The sequence below is a fragment of the Quercus suber genome, unplaced genomic scaffold (assembly GCF_002906115.3).
Source record: "Quercus suber isolate HL8 unplaced genomic scaffold, Cork oak 2.0 scaffold_51, whole genome shotgun sequence".
NCBI classification, from domain to species: domain Eukaryota; kingdom Viridiplantae; phylum Streptophyta; class Magnoliopsida; order Fagales; family Fagaceae; genus Quercus; species Quercus suber.
Window position 1 is genome coordinate 480,726 of NW_027069516.1, and position 15,000 is coordinate 495,725.

The window sequence follows — 15,000 nt, forward strand, 5'->3', positions numbered from 1 at the left end:
TCACAATCCTCATAGTGTACTGGTAGTGTTTTAATTTCATATGGAATGACTTTTTGTTAGAATTTAGGTAGGTTTTAGCCACAACTTATATGAATTTATGTTACTTTTAATTAATAATAACGTATTGAAAGCGTGAATTGTAATTATTTAATAAGTTTGTGGTTCTAGTTAAACCAATTTAAAATTTAGGATGCAATTTGAAACAATCTAAATAATATGACAATTATGTAATTTACCAAAAAATATAATAAAGGATAATCATTATATGCAAGAAGAGAATAGCCAAATGACGTAGACAGAAAAGGGTCACGTAGCTTTGAGTGTATATTGTAGGCTATGAGTTATACTAGAGTCTATGCCCTGCTTTGTGTGATGTTTGTTTTGGGCAAGGTTTTGAGTTTTCTAGTGGGAACTCTTTTCCTTGTTTCCTATGTTTTGTGGTAATAAAGTTTTCTAAATTATCAAAAAAAAAAAAAAAAACCACAATTTTTAAGACTCGACTTTAATTTATTTTATAGTGTATGATTTTTTGCTTGTTTAATTTTTTTGGTTTTGAAAGTTAGAAATTTTGTTTGAAGCTAAGCAATTAAATCACGATGGTCCTACTTACAATCTAACAAATGACATTACAAGAAAATAATCACTAGGCACCTAATTTAAGTTTGAAGAGTAAGTTATAGGGTAATAAGAAGGTGTTAGGCATCTATCTCATCCAGTCCAAGGACAGGTATTTTAAGGTATAATGACCAATACAAATGATTTGCTCATCCTTTCAACAAATTAATGACATGAACGGACAATAATAAATGGACAAAACTTAAGTACAGTACTTTAGATACTATTCTTTAGATTCCCCTCTTAAAATTCAGTCATGTAGTTACTTAACTAAAAAATATACTTCCATCTCATGAAAAAAAAAAATTCATATGACAGAATCTTAAAAGGAAAACCTAAAAAATGCTCATAATAAATTATACTTATGAGTTAATTCTCAATACATAAAATGTTAAGTTTGGCTTATTTAAAAGTTGAGAGTATAAGTTTAGTTCATTAACTAATTGTGGGTTTAGATCCACGTTCACATTTCACGTTTTGCGCAAATGTGCGTTTTACTATTTTTTTTTTTTTTTCACGCGTTTAGCTCAGCAAAACTGACGGTGCGGCTACTGTTCATGCACTGTTCATGAACAGTAGCCGCACTATTTCACTTTTCAACTCATATTCAGCCACATCAATGGGTCCCGTGCATTGTTCACAAGACCCACAAACTTCATTTTTCAGCAACTTTTTCATTAAAAATAGGTCTCACGGCACTATTCACACATTTAAAAATTATTTTGTTATAGTATTTTCAGTTTTCAATTTTCATCAAAATAAATTGTATCCAAACGGATCCTAAATAAATGAATGTAAACAGGCTTTTACTGTATTCAAGTTTACAGCTCTAATTATACGTGTATCAATCATTTCTCTTATCCCGCGGCTTAATTTTTAAATTAGCCAATACTTTATAGCAATAAGGCAAGGGAAAAAAGGTTTGTGCGTGACACGTACGATGTAAGAATGGGTTCCTTTTGCTTACGTCCAGTCATGCTATTTATATGGCTTTAAAGTTTAAACACATCGATCGCCGGTGTGTTGAGATTGAGATACCTTATAGCTCCAATTAAAATTAAATGTAAACAGGCTTTTACTGTATTCAAGTTTACAGCTCTAATTATACGTGTATCAATCATTTCTCTTATCCCGCGGCTTAATTTTTAAATTAGCCAATACTTTATAGCAATAAGGCAAGGGAAAAAAGGTTTGTGCGTGACACGTACGATGTAAGAATGGGTTCCTTTTGCTTACGTCCAGTCATGCTATTTATATGGCTTTAAAGTTTAAACACATCGATCGCCGGTGTGTTGAGATTGAGATACCTTATAGCTCCAATTAAAATTAAGAACATGATGATTCTCAAAAAATAAATAAATAAATAAGAAAATGATCATCATTCATCAATGGGGGACCACTTTTGCTTCTTAAATATTTTTGTATGTTTCTTAAATAATTTCTTAATCACTTATCACTAGCTAAACTGCAAGTCTCTGCAATGCAACGAAAACCTTCTTATTTTAACTCCGAAGAAAGAAAGACAAGTCTAGCGTTGTTATTAAAAATGACCTGGTTGATCAAATTTAATGCATAAAGATAGTGGGAGTTTGAAGTGAGTGATAAATACAGCTTCTCACATCCCTAATTCCCGGATTAGGCAATTAAAAACGTTTTGGTTAGTGTTAATGGTCCCTTTCACTGGGTTAGGGAAAGCTACGGAATTTTAATGTTACTCTAGGGATTACTTTTTTTATTATTATTAATTGTTAGTACAATTGAGGAGTGAGATTTGAACTCTAATTAGATTCATTAAGTTACAAGACTCTTGTCCTGTAGACCTAAATTTGTTTGTTACTCTTGTTTTTTTCATTTACATTCATATGTTATACTCCGCATTAAATTAATATAGATATACTATGGCAAAGCACAATAGCAAAAATGCAAAATTATCAATTTTTTTGTGTGAGACTGAAATATAATATTGATAAATCAATCAAAATAAACTCAAAACACATACATACACAATTAATGCGTTTGTGTTTGTGCACGCGCGCATGTGTGTGAGACTTAATTTCCAATGTTGCCACGAGTTTTTGAAAGTCCACATCTCCACGTCATTATTCTAATATGTTTTTTTTTCAAACTGAGTTTAAATTCTTTTAGGTTCCCTACAAACACTCTCACTCTTACACATTCCATTAGAATCTTGCAGCTTAATATTTTTCTTTAAATAATAATTGTTGAGAAATTTAAATCCCAGTTGATTTTAGTCAGTAGCCAAATTGATTGATTAAGCCAATTATGTGAAGATCCAAATCAGCATGTAATGGGTACTACCATATCTCAAAATCTAAGTATAACAGAAAATAAATTCTAGACACAAGCAATATGTGTACAAAGTAAAAACTCTAACGGAAAAAACCCTACCGATGGTTTGTAACTTACCACCAAGCTAAAGAATTCATTAAGATAAAATGGAAGATTAAAATACAGAATATCACAATCCTAGTATTGCTAAATTTAGTAGAACTTACTCAAATGTGCACACGTAGTTCTAACCCAGTTGGACTCTTCTATCTCATGAATCTCTTGATGGTGCACAGATATCCAATTCTTATGATCTAACTCAATGTATCAACAATTTGATTGCAATAGTTTTGTGTAGCAACTTCACATAAAACACCAGTAGGATCTTCAATGGTTGGTGTAAGAGAATTCGCTTGATACAAAATCCTAGGTGTAAACAAGACAACACAACTTCCTTTTTCTTTTGTTTCTAAATTCACAAGTTGAATAAGTCGATGCTAAGGTTTTCTCTCTAAATATATTAGGGTTTTGGCATCTACAACGTAATGAAAAGTTGTGTATAATGGGCCTTTATATCGGCTCTCTAATTAGGATTACAAAAACTCACTTCTACAATCGACTTAAAACAAAACACAAAGTCTGAATCCACGATCCTCAGTCATTCAAAAAGGAATTGAGGTTGGTGTTGAGTTTAAGTGAGGCTCAATTGGTGGACTGGAGTCAAGCTTGCAATCAAGACAAAAAATTTGACGGGTATTGTGTCTTTAATGTAGTTCTACATTCAACCACTTATTCTAAGACACTAGAAGCTTAAAACTCAATTACACTTGAACAATGTTTTATATATATATATATATATATACAAGATATAAATTCTACTTTAACCTCATCTAAGTGTATATATGTGTGAAACTCCCTCCTATAAACTTGAACTCAAGCCCTTACCCCCCACATCCCATAAGTACTTATACTTGTAGAATGATCATCGTACTAAGAATGTGCGGTGGTCACTTGAATGAGGTTTTGGATATGGTATGGATTTGTTGACAATTAATATATTTTCACTCTTAATAATAATAATAGATAGTATATACAAATACATTCATAATTCATACCTATTAAGATCTACTGTAATTATCAAAAAATATATTTAAAAAAATAAACATACACACACACAGATATATATATATATATATATATAGATTGAATTCAAGTTATACCTCTTACCGCTTCTTCCCATCTTCTCACCTTCTTCACCACCACCACTGTCATCTCCAGAATCCATAAGCTTCTGAAATTACCTCAACCTGGGTAAAATGATGACACATGCGCACTCAATCACTTTCCCACATGGCCTCGCCGTAATCCGAAGTGTACTCTTCTGATATAACTTCACCAGCGGCTCTTAATAGCACGAGGCTAGCCCCATGGCTCCGCACGCTGTACCCAGCCACCATCCTCGCGTCTTCCCCATCTTCTACACCATGTGATCGCCACCAACGATCCAGAAACACTCTTCTGAAGTTACTTCAACTTAATCTCTGCTAGGAAGGCTCGGTCATGCAAATACGTTCAAATACAGGCAGACCCCTTTTCGGTCTCATCAAAGCCTTTCATATGGGTGGGTCTACTCCTCAGAAACTATCTCATCCTGCTAAAAGCTCCGCCACCTTCAATTACTTCATTTGAAGAGCCAGGAGTAAAAGTCTGTTTTCGAAACTCATTCCCACGCCACGCTCTGAAACTGTGTGTGTGAACGAGTCTCGAGGGGGCATTTGTAGACAGGGAAAATTCCCGACCTATCACAAGCTGACACGTCACACTACCAAGTCCACAAAATGCAGCCAATTACAAAGCGCCACATGCTACTGCTAGGTTTTACTATTGCTATTTAGAAGCCAACAGAAATTCGCCAAGTGTCATACAAGAACCAATCACACATCATCGCACGTGTAAGCAATGACATAATCAGCCTCGCACGTGTAAGCGATGACACAATCAGCCTCGCACGTGCAGGCGATGACGTAAGCGGACCAATCAAGCTCTCCACGTGTCACCAATCAGACTCCGCCACGTGTCACTTACCTACCCCTAAACTCCTATAAATAGAAGCCTTCCTAAGGCATTTCAAAAGAGGATGAAATCCAGAGAGGACCAGGCCATTGGAAGCACTCAGAAGTCCAGAAGCTCTGCCGGAACCAAGCTCTAAAGCCTCCAAGAACTTCAAGAACTTCAACTTCGAATACGAAGAACATTCGAAGGAAAATCATCCAAATCATCCGCCTAGATCCAAAAGTCTGCGGGAATCAAGCCTAAAGTGTCGAAAACATCACAAATCATAAATTAGTGAAGCTCTACGGATCAAGCCTCTAAAGCCCCGAAGAACTTCCACCACAAACCTTCGAATACCAAGAACATTCGAAGAGGAATCATCCAAATCATATTCCTAAATCTCAAAGTTCACTGGAATCAAGCTCAAAAGCCTCCGAAATATCAACAAACCACAAATCAGTGAAGCTCTACGGATCAAGCCTCTAAAGCCCCGAAGAACTTCCACCACAAACCTTCGAATACAAAGAACATTCAAAGAGGAATCATCCAAATCATATTCCTAAATCTCAAAGTTCACTGGAATCAAGCTCAAAAGCCTCCAGAAATATCACAAACCACAAATCAGCGAAGCTCTACGGATTCAACCTCTAAAGCCCCGAAGAACTTCCACCACAAACCTTCAAAGACGAAGAACGCACGAAGAACGTGAAGAACAAAGGATTTCTAAGAAGCTCATAGCCAGAGATTCATTGTAATTCTGTTTCAACAATCTTCGATCTATCCCTCAACCAAATTGAAGGATATCTTGTGTTCAAATCAAAATCACATTACCACAATTCCAATCAACAAATCTTTTAAGGAGATCGAATCAGAGGATCACTCTTTTGTAATTACAGAGAATTGTACCACACATTCATCAATACAAATTCATATTTGTGACACTATTTTACTTGTTTGACTTATTTCGAACCGAGAAATTTAGTCGTCCACAGATCTAACCAATGCTTCAAAACCAAAAAAAGGCAAAATATTTAACCAATGCTTTTTGCTACTGCACATGCCCCTAAATTGGTCGGTTAAGAAACGTGAATAAATTAATTCTTTAAAAACCCAAAAACACCATAAATTTTGGTTTTCAGGTTTTACCAATGCTTTATTGCACATGTCTGAAATCCCAAGTACACACAGGAATGCCCCAGTTGTTTGGTTGCAGAGAGGAAAAAATAAATAAAAATCTCTGCTCAAAGGACAGGTTTCAAAACATTACTAGTTCTCAGCCAAAAATAAAGGCAAAGGGTTTTGCTACTTGCTAATAATCTAAATTATAAAACTTTTAGTATTGATTAATGATTACTGTACAATTTGAACCACGTGAGAGATGCCAACTGTTTCATCAAAAATCGTCAACGTGGCAGATGTGTAATGGAGTATTAAAAATGTGATGGCGGCTTCTGATTGGAGTAAGTGTACTCTAATCCAGGTTAGCCTCCCAAGTTTATAGGGATTGCAGCCTTTTTTGTTGCACTGTATGTATTCTATAGAGAAAGAGAGAGATAATAAATAATAATCGTCACGACTCACGAGGCATACTCGTTTAGCGTTGGTCGTGGCTTTCACATGCATGCTTCCAATACAGGAATTCTAGCTTCACTACTACTTTTTTTTTTTTTTTTTCCTTTGTTACAGCTAGCTAATCCATTGTTTTCCAATCATCAAAACAAGTAAACAACTGCTGCAGTATTGTATTGTTGAGGCAAAATGCCTTTTTTTTTTTTTTTTCCTCCATTCATNACAAAACAAAACAAAAACAAATATGACAAAAGGAACCATGTTATAAATTAGTGTATGGTCACTGTGCATTAAAAAAAAAAAAAAAAAAAAAGGGTATGCCTGAAGGAACCGTTGTTATAAATTAGTGTATTATATATAAAATGAAAAAAATGGAAAGAAAAATCAAAAAATTTGGGGGGCCAAGCTTTAAGGTGGCTTTGCCAGTACTGGCAGAGCTTCTGGTCTTAATTAAACTCCAATGGCACTCTTTTCCTTCCCATCTTTCTCGACTTTCACTTGCAGTAGTGGATTCGATCCATCCTCCCTATAAAATTGGAAAGAAGTACATATACTGCAGAGTGGATTTCAGGTAATAATATATAAACAAGGATACGTACAGTACTAGTTAAGTCAAGGATTTGTTACCTCGTGCAAAATTCCTAACACATACAATCTAGCTAGCTACCATAAGTTTTTGTTTTGAGATCTTGTAGACAGGGAAAATTCCCGACCTATCACAAGCTGACACGTCACACTACCAAGTCCACAAAATGCAGCCAATTACAAAGCGCCACATGCTACTGCTAGGTTTTACTATTGCTATTTAGAAGCCAACAGAAATTCGCCAAGTGTCATACAAGAACCAATCACACATCATCGCACGTGTAAGCAATGACATAATCAGCCTCGCACGTGTAAGCGATGACACAATCAGCCTCGCACGTGCAGGCGATGACGTAAGCGGACCAATCAAGCTCTGCCACGTGTCACCAATCAGACTCCGCCACGTGTCACTTACCTACCCCTAAACTCCTATAAATAGAAGCCTTCCTAAGGCATTTCAAAAGAGGATGAAATCCAGAGAGGACCAGGCCATTGGAAGCACTCAGAAGTCCAGAAGCTCTGCCGGAACCAAGCTCTAAAGCCTCCAAGAACTTCAAGAACTTCAACTTCGAATACGAAGAACATTCGAAGGAAAATCATCCAAATCATCCGCCTAGATCCAAAAGTCTGCGGGAATCAAGCCTAAAGTGTCCGAAAACATCACAAATCATAAATTAGTGAAGCTCTACGGATCAAGCCTCTAAAGCCCCGAAGAACTTCCACCACAAACCTTCGAATACCAAGAACATTCGAAGAGGAATCATCCAAATCATATTCCTAAATCTCAAAGTTCACTGGAATCAAGCTCAAAAGCCTCCGAAAATCAACAAACCACAAATCAGTGAAGCTCTACGGATCAAGCCTCTAAAGCCCCGAAGAACTTCCACCACAAACCTTCGAATACAAAGAACATTCGAAGAGGAATCATCCAAATCATATTCCTAAATCTCAAAGTTCACTGGAATCAAGCTCAAAAGCCTCCAGAAATATCACAAACCACAAATCAGCGAAGCTCTACGGATTCAAGCCTCTAAAGCCCCGAAGAACTTCCACCACAAACCTTCAAGACGAAGAACGCACGAAGAACGTGAAGAACAAAGGATTTCTAAGAAGCTCATAGCCAGAGATTCATTGTAATTCTGTTTCAACAATCTTCGATCTATCCCTCAACCAAATTGAAGGATATCTTGTGTTCAAATCAAAATCACATTACCACAATTCCAATCAACAAATCTTTAAGGAGATCGAATCAGAGGATCACTCTTTTGTAATTACAGAGAATTGTACCACACATTCATCAATACAAATTCATATTTGTGACACTATTTTACTTGTTTGACTTATTTCGAACCGAGAAATTTAGTCGTCCACATATTCTGGCACGCCCGGTGGGACATCTCTGCCTCTCATCTCATTCTCCTTTAAAGAAGAAATCTTCATCATCTTGCTACCAGCTCAAATGGCCACTTGCAAGAACATCCAAGCTTCAACAGCTTCTTCAACTAAACTTGGTACGGCTACTACCAACAACTACATTGGTGCAATCAATTGTAGTCAACCCAAAACAAATAATCAACTTCAATCTCAATCAACCAAGAAGCCAAGGTCCAGACAATCATCTCCTTAGACCCTCTTACAAGAAACAAGGTCATCAACAAGGACATCTCCACCTTGGAACACCTCAAGTATGGGGGCAAATCCCCTTCTTCCTTCACAAGAAGTTGGTCGCATGATTTCTCTCCATCAAAGGGAACCCAAAAGATGAGATTTCATGTGCCCACTTCAATTCACTTCTTCTCCATCATCTTGGGAAGTTGTGTCAGTCATGATGATTAACACCTCTACCATGGAAGAAAAAATGGTTGAAATGGAACAAAGGGTCGTCCTTCTCACAAAAGCACTTGAAGATAAGGACCTCCAAATTGCAACTTTAATGAACAAACTCGAAGTACAAGATCTTGGTGAATCAAGCCATGGTCATAAATTCGCATCTGCAAAGGATGACGAAGGGAGAGAAATTGAAAACACTCCCGACAAAAACAATCTACTTCGGTTGCTTCGTTGTCAGTCCAACAATTACAAGACATGATAACAAATACCATCCGAGCACAATATGGAGGTTCTTCTACAAGTTCTCTCACATATTCAAAACCTTACACAAAGCGCATCGACAACATGAGGATGCCAAATGGGTATCAACCCCCCAAGTTCTTGCAGTTTGATGGCCATGGAAATCCCAAGCAACACATTGCTCACTTTGTAGAAACTTGTGAGAATGCAGGGACTCAAGGAGACCTCCTTGTAAAGCATTTGTCCGTTCGCTCAAAGGAAATGCCTTTGATTGGTATACAGACTTAGAACCCGAGTCAATCGACATTGGCAACACTCGAAAGAGAGTTTCTTGACGATTCTATAGCACGCGTCGTACAGTGAGCATGATGGAGCTTACTAATACAAGCAATGGAAGATGAGCCGGTGGTCGATTATATCAATCGATGGCGTTCTTTGAGTCTAGATGCAAGGATAGACTTTCTGAAATTTCTGCTATGAAATGTGCATCCAAGGCATGCATTGGGGACTTCTTTACATCCTTCAAGGAATAAAGCCTCGAACATTTGAAGAGTTAGCAACTCGTGCACACGACATGGAGTTGAGTATTGCTAGCCATGGAAGTACAAACCCTCCCATACCTGAGGAAAGCAAAAGGGAAGTAAGGAGGAATGATAGGAATGCAAAAAGTTCAATTTTTTTTTTTTTTTTCCTCCATTCATTCCGTACTTTTATATCATTTTTTTTTTCTGTACTAAACTAATTAACGTAGAGTTTGCCCCAGGCTCCCAGGGGATGCTTGTGTGCCAAAAGCCAAAGGAATCAAGTTGGTAAGAAAAATTGAAAGTGGCTTCATACTTACGGAGGTCAACGAATCAAGTCTGAGAGAGAGAGAGAGAGAGAGAGAGAGCTTGTGTATTTGTTATTTCCATGATGTATTGCCATGTTTATTATACACATGCGAAAAAAACAACTGAAATCTTAACTTGAAATCATAATTTAAAAAGGGTGTAACAGTGTGTGTATGTATTTTCCTTTCCATGATTAAGAGTGGGTTACATTTGGACTCTACTCCCAAAAAATGACTATCTTCTTGTATACGTTTATATAGCCTAGATCAATAGTACACAATCAATATAAGGCTAAACCCATTCCTATGTTACAATTTCATAGTTTAAATCCACATGATTTAAGGCATTATAATTTAAAACTAAATATGACAAATGGACATGAAATATTAACCTCTCCCACAAACACATTCTTCCTAATCCTATAATTTGACACAGAATAGAAATGCAGTATGTCAAAGTTAGATCTCATTATAGTTTAATGAAACCCTTCAATCAATAAAGAGTTTCTTGAATCCATGAGGAAAAACTGGAATCCCAAAAAAAAAAATGTAAAATATTGTTGATATAATGAAATCCAATTTTTGTTTTGCAATTTGCAGATCTATTTAAATGCTCCAGAAAACTTAACTTACTTCTCAAGTGAAAATATATCTAAACTTATCCGAATTTATAGCCTACCACAATAGGCAATTTGATTAAGAAAGCCTTAAAAACACCTAAAATCAATGAAATAAAATTCTTTCTCCTACAATTTCAAAAATTAACAAATGATAAGACTTAAACGCCATATTTTGTTTTACATCAAACCGCTCCACTTAAATGAAAACTTAAGGTCATTTTCATTCAACTAGAAACCTGCTTGGAATTATTTTTCACAATTCACACAACCAAAAATTTATTCTCTTCACCCTTCAATTGATTTGTAATATGAACCAATGAAAGATTAAAGAAAACTTTAAACTTTTCAACTCCAAGAAAATCAACCAGTTGTGCTGTAATGGTCATCAGTAAATCAATTGGATCTTGGGAATTTTGGGTTATGAGCTTACCATCATATTTGACTTAAGTTGGATCTTTCACAATATTCCTAGTTATCTACATTTTATGATTTTCGACAATCTTCTTCTCTTTGAACTCTTGAACAACTTCTTGAAAAATTAATATTATTTTCAAGCTTCAATTCGTCAACTTGTTGCAAGTCTTGATCTTTTTCAACCACTTCAAGGTTCTCTTCAAAACTCGATTCTATGTTGTTCGTCCTCATTATTAATTCTTCTCTTGATGATTGATGGCAAGGTTCATCAGTAAAATTCCTAAAGTAAGAATTTTTTGGCCAATAATCTTGTTTTGTATATGATAAAATTACATCATAGTCTAAGGGGAAAAAATCAATTGCAAGCATCTTTTTCATCTTTGTCTATAAATGAATTTTGTCTTTATCCTGTCGCATTCTATGAAATTGAATTAGTTCCCACCAATCTAAGGTATATCAACTACGTATGTACAAAGCAAACTTAAACCTTTCTCTCCTCCGATAGATCCATAAAGTCAAATAAATCATCTGGATCAAGTATTCAATCAAGAAAATCTTCCTTATAAAAACAACAATTAATTTTTTTTATTCTTTCATAAAATTTATAATCCTTATGAATATCACAAAAGGAGTCATGCTCTCCAGTAGGTTACCCATGAATGATATTTCTGCAACAGCTATCCTTATTGTTAACACAATCTATTTTGGGTACTTAATCGCTAAAAATCTCTGATACCAACTGAGGCAAATCCAAAAAGCAAAATAGGAGCCAAATCTCATTCTAACTTAACGAAACGCTTAAATCCATAAGAGTTCCTTGAATCTACAGGAAAATTTTAAAAGTACATCCCTGAAATATAGGATACATGCAGAAGTAAAATGGGAGCTTTGTTTTGGGTGTGGCTTTGGCCACCAGTAGTGTGGAGTGGTCAAATTCGTGGATCATAAAGTTTAGTTCGTTTGGGTTTGATCACAACCTCTCTCTCTCTCTCTCACTCTTAAAGGCGTTCCTTTATTTGCTGATGTAACGAGGTTGTTTGTCTGGGTGCTACTGCAAACCAATCAATTTTTTTTCTGTCAATTTAACAAAAGTGAGACCTAAGGATGATATTGATTCCATTCACTCCCCCTTGTGTGTGCTTATTCCTAAAAAAATAAAGAATGATATATTATTTGATTTTAAAGTTCATGGATTCAATCAACATAATTACTAGATAATAGACTAAATTAAAACTTTACTTAATAGATCAAGGATGAAATCAGTAATTTAACTAATATATTAATAATTAAGTAGTTGTGGATTCTAGTTATTAACTCAACTTGTAAAATCTTTTTTGATCGAATAAAATATTCAAATCCTACCTACAATAAAAAATTAATATAAACCAATGGTTAAATTTAATTATCCTTGAGGAAAAAAAAAATATCACGCTATTAATTTGTGTTGCATTTGGAGTTCCTACTAATTGATGCATCATTTATTAATATATGGACAGCTATTTTTAAAATCAGAATTTTAAACCAAGGTTTGTTCTTAATGAGAAAATAAATATAGAGGGCTTAATATCTTTGTAATTTTTTTTGAGAATATATCAATGTAGCATAAATACTTAGTCCCTATCCATTACTGATATTGATATAGTCTTATAGACTTAATTTGCTAATGATAATATAAAGTACTTAGAAATATCCTTAATTTGTCATTAAAATATATATATGCCGAGGCATATAGAGACGGCAAGATGGGTGGGGTTGCCTGAGAGATTCACTGTGGCCATTTGGTGCGCACGATATGGATTAGTGGAAAACACCACTCCGGCTTTTCTTGCTTAGCTTCTCCCATCCTAATGGATCTAACCTCTCTGTCTTTACAATGTTACTTATTATTTCCCCATAAATGCAAGTTATTTAACGAGTGAGATATGATGAATCATGCATGTCCACTATATGTCAACGTCATTTCACGTNTACAACATGCTTAGAATATATCAATGTCTTTGTAAATTTGAAGTACAAAGATTGTGGCTCTATTCTATATGATGAAGATCATACCATCAAGTCCCTTTTTTTATTTTTATTTTTTCCTTTCACGCCTTTTGGAATTCTAAAGAAAACTATAATCAATAAAAATCTAAAGGATAAATAAGCTATTAGGGACTTGGGGAATTAAGCATTATATACTCCCATGACTGCTGTACAAACTTGACTTTAATAATTTCTGTTATCTTAATCATTAAAATGATCTTCAATTATTGGAACACTGCCAAGTTAATCACTACATATATATCTAGATCGTACTGCACTGAAGCAAACATAAGGAATGAGTGACGTAACATTTTGATATAAAATATTACTACTGAAAAGTTAAACCTTCTTTGCTAATGGTAATCACATCTTGATGAGGGTAATAAGATTGATAATTGCGATACATACAAGGACAAAACCAAACCAAAAAACTAGAAAGGGAAAAATCGTGCCTCCTAGATATGGGACCTCGGTGAAACCACAAAAAGACCAGACATCATCCTCAAACTACGGAGCAACCTGGGATGTTTTATGATATATATGACAACTTTATGACAAAATAGATTATCCTAGCTATGCCTACACTTCTAGGCTTTGCAATTTGCATGGCTTTCGTCTCACTACTATTCAGTAATGGTGACACGAATTGAAAGAGCAAATTTTCTCATAAGCTCTCTTTGCTTTCTTCTATTCTCAGAATGTTGTTTTTTATAATCTCATTACGTTTTATTTATGTGGATTATGGATCGTCTTAAAAATGTCAAAACTTGTTCTTTGATATACATTGAATATATCATATACAAGAAATGATCATCAAATCCTGATAAAGAAAAATGATATCATATTTTTTTGTTCAACTACAAAAAACGCGTTCAGGGGCTGCATTTTTAAGCTATGATCAGTTTATGGACAATACTTTCCCTAAACCTTTATTATTGGGAGTATAAACTATAAACACTGTTGCAATCCTTTTATTTGGAATGGATTATTTTGTATTTTTTAGATTAAATATTACAAATTTAAAAGTGCATATAATGTACCTTAAAATGGACTCCCTGTAATTATTTGATATGATATTGTTTGGTGATTAGCAATTATACCTTTCTATTAGTAGATTATGAATTGGGTTGGTAACCATAAACAAATGAAGCTTAACTATTTAAAAAAAAAAAATTCTCAAGTAATTCGGATAATAAGAAAAGTTATTATAAGTATACTCACTTGAAAAATTAGTAGTCTATTAAGCCTTGAGTTTTTCTCCTGTACTTAAGCTTATAAAAAACTCCTCTATGAGCCTTTGGAATCCTAAGCTATAGTGGGGAGTGGGCTCCTCGGTACCATTTTGTGATTGAAATTTTTAAATTGATGTTTTTGGATGAATGAAAATATTATAGAGACAATATAGATACTAGAATTAAGTAAAATGGCACCGTACTAGAGCACCAAGACAGAAGCATACTAACAAACATAAGAGAACCATAGCTGAAAACCTTAGTAGAAATAATTGTGATAACAATGATTGAGAATGTCAGGTGGTGCAAAGCCCAATAGTAACAAAAGAATCATATTGTAAATTGTCTTCTCAGGAATTAATAATTAACAAAATTTTCCATTTCATTATCCATGTATAGTAACTTTTTTCAATGCTTCTTCGTACTCATTTCAATTTTACTGAAAATACATGGGTTTCTAGCATAAATACTTAGTCCCTATCCATTACTGATATTGATATAGTCTTATAGACTTAATTTGCTAATGATAATATAAAGTACTTAGAAATATCCTTAATTTTGTCATTAAAATATATATATGCCGAGGCATATAGAGACGGCAAGATGGGTGGGGTTGCCTGAGAGATTCACTGTGGCCATTTGGTGCGCACGATATGGATTAGTGGAAAACACCACTCCGGCTTTTCTTGCTTAGCTTCTC